Source organism: Cricetulus griseus, chromosome 2 (genome assembly GCF_003668045.3).
Source record: "Cricetulus griseus strain 17A/GY chromosome 2, alternate assembly CriGri-PICRH-1.0, whole genome shotgun sequence".
NCBI classification, from domain to species: Eukaryota; Metazoa; Chordata; class Mammalia; order Rodentia; family Cricetidae; genus Cricetulus; species Cricetulus griseus.
Genome location: NC_048595.1, coordinates 330934720 through 330940897, shown reverse-complemented (window position 1 = coordinate 330940897; position 6178 = coordinate 330934720).

Genomic DNA, 6178 nt, shown 5'->3' with positions numbered 1-6178 from the left:
GTGAATGAGGGCTAGAGTTGGGCAGAAAAGTCAAGAATGAGCACAGGTGCTTGAAGCATGGGGACTAGAGATTGTCTGAGTTCAGACCATGGCAGGGTCACTCTAGCTGGTTGTGAGGGATGTGCCCTGCAGAATCCAGAGGTTCCACTCATACAGACATCCAAGGATAAGAACATTGGTGGAGTTAACAGTGTGATGCAATCCAAAACCAGTACAGTCTTAGGTCCCATTAAAGTGAGTACTGCTTTTGCAGAAGACCAGAAGTCAGTTCCCAGCCCCACGTTGAGAGGTTCACAACCACCTGTGACTTCAGCTCCAAAGGATCTGATGCCCCCTTCTGGTCTTCAAGGGCACTTTCACATATGTGGGGTGTGTGTGTGTGTGTGTGTGTGTGTGTGTGTGTGTGTGTGTGTGTGTGTACATATACATATGCATACATAAAATTTTAAGTATTTTTTCAAAGGGAAAATAGTATCTAGACTGAGAAAGCAAAATCTGACTCTTTCAGGAAAGGTGGAGGTGGACTGATGATCCCTGTCCAGGCTTAGAACTGTGCTTTAAGAGGCAGCTGGTCAACAGGAGAATGGGTACGCTGATACATTTATAAAATGGAATACTGTAAAATAAGCATGAACTGCAGCTCTATACAAAGAACAGCACAAGGCTTATAAAACAGCAAGAAAAACCAGGAAACATAGTATAATTTCATTTAAGTAAAGTGAAAGGATTTCAGGACATACACGGGTGCTGTAACAGGACACAGAAAGGAAGGGGGCATCAAAAGTCCAAGGTGGGGTAGGCATATTCTAGTTCTGGGCCTGGAAGGTGTACCCAACCTTTTGACATTGTGACAAGACATTGCCATCTACAATATTCACTCCTGAAAAGCACGCAATCAAACTGGGGGAGGGACATGGCCAAAAAAATTGCATAGTGGTTTAAATGAGCTTAGGGATTTGTTAGGCCACTTTCGAGGCTACTCTGGGCTGTAGGTAGGACATGATGAGTACAATATTTGCTTTTAGAGGAAGGAAAGGGGCATATTCTCATTATATAGTCTAGGCCAGCCTTGAACTCCAGACTCCAGGTCCTCCTGCCTCTGTCTCCCGAACCCTGGCATTACAGGAGGGCTTCCTGGCACTTGGCCAGAATGTTTTCTCCAAATTATTTTTATCAAGCTGTCTATACATTGTATATACTTTTCAAAATGTTCTAATATTTCAAAATAAAAAATATGGGATGAGAAAGAAGAGGAGAAGAGGGAAGAGGAAAAGGGAGGGGAGAGAAGACATGGATTCAAAAGCCAAGTTTGGGGTAGGGGAAGACAGGGCCTATGATGAGAGAGGCTAAGATGGATGTTTACACACCCCAGCATGTGCCAGGCTCCCATCACATACATCAAGGGTAGCCAGGATGCTGATCCAGAAAAGGAACTGTCTCCAAATATTTAAAGAAATGCAAGTTATGAAAAAGAAAGTTTATTTTGTATTGTCACCATGACAAAAACAGCCAACAAAAGGAAGCGGCAAATTTTTATTAAGTACAATGATCTTAAATACAATTGGTCTTAATACACTGACTGTAACTTCTCAGTCAGCTCTTCCATAGGGAATAGAGTGAGGTATTTCAATCTTTTAATGGTTTTAGCCTTCCAGCATCGATATAAAATTAATACAAAAATTAATTCAAGCAAGGTAAGTGAGTATACTTCCATTAAACTATGAAGGCAATAACAAATGATATGCAAATATAGAAAATACCGAGGTGGCACTTAGATAACCCCAGCTCTAGGCTGCACTATTTCATCTTTGATGTTTCTAAGCTTTTGTTCTAGGATCTATCTCCTGCTAAGGAAATGCCTGTCGCATAGTTTTAAATGACTCAAATATTTATTAATAGAGAGGAAGAGGAAGATAAGAAAAGCAAGACAAAGGAGGGAAAGGGATGAAGCCCACCAGCTCAGCTTGTCCACCTTGAGTGGTCACTTCATGGTGACACTATACAGAGAGGAATCCGGAGCCCAAGATAAATAAAAAGGAACCTAGAAAAGTTAAAAATAAGGTCAGGAAGTCACAGGATGAAGCGACCAAGAAAACAGAGACAAACAGGTCTGGTGATAAATGATCCAATACACAAATATTCAGTGGGTGGGGAAGCCTGTGAGGTCCGGAAAGGGTGTGTTGGCGATGGAGTTTTACAAGAATCTTGTTACATGGCAGATGAGATGGCTCAGCAGGTAAAAGTGCTCACCACCACACCTGAGAAACTGAGTTCGATCCCCAGGACCCACCTAGTAGGAAAGGCCTGATTCCTATAAGTTATCCTCCAGGTTCCACAGTGTTCCATGACGTGCACAAGTAAATAAATGAACAGATAAATAAATAAATGCAATTTTTAAAAGAAAGGAAAAGAGGAGGAAGGGATGAGGGAGGGAGGAAGAGGGAGGGAGGGAGGGAGGAAGGGATGAGGAGGGAGGGAGGGAGGAAAGAGGAGGAGGGGAGGGGAGGGGAGGGGAGGGGAGGGGAAGGGATCTCAAGACAAAGACAGAAATAACAAAGATGGTCCCATGGCTCTGGGGCATGTCCCACCACCACCCTAACACAATCCTGACACACACCCAGCTCCACCCAATGAAGTAGCTTTCTGACCACAGGACACTTCAAAATCAGAGTCTCAATAATATTTCAAAATAGATTTAAATACCAAAATTTGAGCCGGTGGATAAAGTGCTTGCTGTGCCAGCCTCTAACCTGAGTTCGATTCCCAGAACTCACATGAAGGTGGAAGAAGAGAAACAATTCCACAGAGTTGCTCTCTGAACTCCACATGCAGCATGCCATGGTACAAATTTGCATAAACATACATCATGAACACACTAGTTTTTCAAAAGATTTTAAAACTCCTGATGCCTTCATATTCTAGTGGAAAATACAACCAAACTGAAACTTGTCAGTATTCTATTGATAAAATATTTTTTAAGTATTTCGGATTTTTTTTACCACAAATGATATTTAGGAGATAAACATGTATAACATGAATTAAACATTATACAATGTATTCATTTATTAAAACATCACTTGGTACCCTATAAATATGTACAATTTAATATTCTGGGGGGTTTTGGTTGGTTGGTTGGTTTTGGTTTTTCAAGACAGGGTTTCTCTGTGTAGCAGTTCTGGTTGTCCTGGAACTCACTTTGTAGACCAGGCTGGCCTCAAACTCACTGAGATTCGCCTGCCTCTGCCTCTGCCTCTCTGCCTCTCTGCTCTCTGCCTCTCTGCACCTCTCTGCCTCTCTGCCTCTCTCCTCTCTGCCTCTCTGCCTCTCTGCCTCTCTGCCTCCTCTGCCTCTGCCTCTGCTCTCCTCTGCCTCTGCCTCTGCCTCTCTCTGCCTCTGCCTCTGCCTCTGCCTCTGCCTCTGCCTCTGCCTCTGCCTCTGCCTCTGCCTCTGAAGTGCTGGGATTAAAGGTCTGTGCCACCACTGCCTGGCTCAGTTTAATGTTTTATGTATCGGTTTTTTTTAATGTTTAAATCAAAATTATCTGTTCATTTTCCAATAAGAATTATGCTGTTCCCCCTGATCATGGATGCCATCGGGGAGGCCCCTGCACTCCTGGGAGCCTCCGGAGGTGGACTGGCTTTTTGCCCTGGTGTATGTGGGGGACTTCGAGAGCCCATCCCACTTGAAGGGATGCACTCTGTCTCTGAACACATGGGGAGGGACCCAGGCCCAGCACAGGAAGATTTGGTGGACTTGGTGGAGCCCCGGTTGGGGGCCCTACCCTGCCTGGGGAGTGGTGGGTGGATGGGGTGGGGGGTAGGTTGGAGGTGGGGGAGAAGGAATGGGGGTAAGGGGAGGGAGAGGGAGAGGGAGAGGGGAATTACATGTGAAACAAGCCTGTTCCCTAACTTGAATTAATAATAATAAAAAGAGAGAAAAAAAAAAGAATTATGCTGTTCTCCATCCCCCAGGCCTGCTCCTGCGGGAGCCAAGCATCCTCAGCCTCCATCCATCACCCAAGGCCCTTCTATCAAGTTTGGAAATACTGCTTTCATGAAGACTGCCTTATCTAGACTTTCTGCTCTTCAGAATCCCCATACTCCTTCCAGGTGACTTCAAAACACATGGATGTGCTCTCTTGTTTTTCTGTACTCCCAGACTCTTTCAGCCCTTATATTAACTTCTTATAAAACTAAAGGTCTCCTGATGAATAGAACTCCTTCACCAGACTGCTGGAGTAATCTTGGTTCCTATATTGCTTTCTAAACAAATGTGTTTAATTATTTCAAAGAAATGGTACCATACAGATGAAATAATTCTGGCTATGAAGCTGAAAGTGCTAATCCCTATTCTCGGTTGCTGCATTCACTAGTTCTTTGATCTTAGCTGACTTGTTAGCACATTCCTAGTGTTTGTGTGGTGTGTGTGTATGTGTGTGTGTGTGTGTGCGCGCGTGCGCGAGAGTGTGTGTGGTATTGTGGTGTATATGTATGTACATGGTGTGGTGTGTGTGTATATGTATGCATATATGTATTATATAGTGTGTGTATGTGTGTGGTGTGTGTGTATATTTTCTCTATAAAATGTAGCATGACACGGGTGACTTATTTAGGACCAATCTCCTTGCTGCCTTCAATTTCCATTTCCTGGGTGCCCCATGACTGTGTAATTGATTTTCCATTTGTCCACAGCTGGCTCGTTCACTTGCACTTTGTTCACATCCTTTGCAAGGACTGAGGTGGCCAATTAACCATGTCAATTACTTTAGTCCACGTTGACTTGTTAGCTTCCCTGCCTGATATTCAGCAACCACGCCCACTTAGAAAACTCTCCAAAACCCATTGAAAGAATGCTGGTGGGTTTTCTAGACTACTATCCTTCTGCAAAGAAGTGTATATTGTGATACATGTGCTGTCTGAGAACAGTCTCGAATAGTCAGAATGCATATACAGTAGTGGCAAATCTCCAGTCTGGTATCTGAGAAATGATATCAGATCAAGCACAGAGAAAACTTGCCAAATCTCCCTTCATCCCACACTGTCCAGGGCAAGGGTCTGCTGATGTTTTATTAGTGGGTCTTCCTAGAAATGTATGTGACATGCCTTCAGTATCTGACCCTCCTGAGTCTTAAAGACCATTAAATTAATGCACTGACTCCAAGTTGGACATTGAGAAGAAAAATGCACTTGCTATAATAATGCATTCTAGCTGGGTGTGGTGGTACCTACCTATAGTCCCAGCTCTATGGGAGGCTGAGTCAGGAGGATCGGAAGGGCCCAAAATCAGCACCAGTCTGGACAACAAGGAAAGATCCCATTTCAGACAAAACAAAACAAGGGCCAGTGAGATGGCTCAGGGGTTAAACATACTTGCCTCCAAATCTGACAACCTGAGTTCAACTCCCAAGAACCATGTGGTAGGAGAGGACCATCTCTCACAAGTTGTCATTTGGTCTATACACATGTAGATGAAAGACAGACAGACAGACAGATGCCATATTTAACTAAATAAAAATTTGAAAGTGTTCATCTACAGCAAGTTTTCAGATCAGACCAGCATGTGCCTCAGACCTGAATGATTGCCTACTTATCTAATATACTGGTTTGTACAGTGACTGTTTCCAAGTTTTAAAAGTTTGATTCTAACCTTTTCAAACCTGTTCCGCTCTGGATCACTTGGTCCTTGTAGAAGAAACTAGACCAATTGTTTTCTCAAAATAATATCACACTATATAAAAAGACACTTCTGGATCCCTGTCTTAAAGGAATGAATCTCATGGCTCAAATGTTCAAAGTTTAGCAGTTCCTCTATGGATAACTTTTAAATCACAAGTTCCCCAGTCATTTACATGGATTGGCTGATGAATTGGATAAAGTATCAAGGGTATTCATGGAGACACGGCACACATCCTTCCTGGGATCAGAGAAGATTCCAGTCTAAAGGCTTGGAACTTTGGTTTGTATGCATCATGAAGACATACTCCAAAGAATGAAAAATCTAAGTCAGGAGATCTTGGATGGGCTACATGAATGCCATGGAACAAGTTCACAGATCCCACCTGAAAAGCAAGGCCAGAAAGGCTAAGGACAGAGGAATGCGGGATCATAATGGAAGGCAGAGCTTTGAACAACTCAACCAGACTACATCAGAGCAAAACTATCACACTTCAAGACTAATG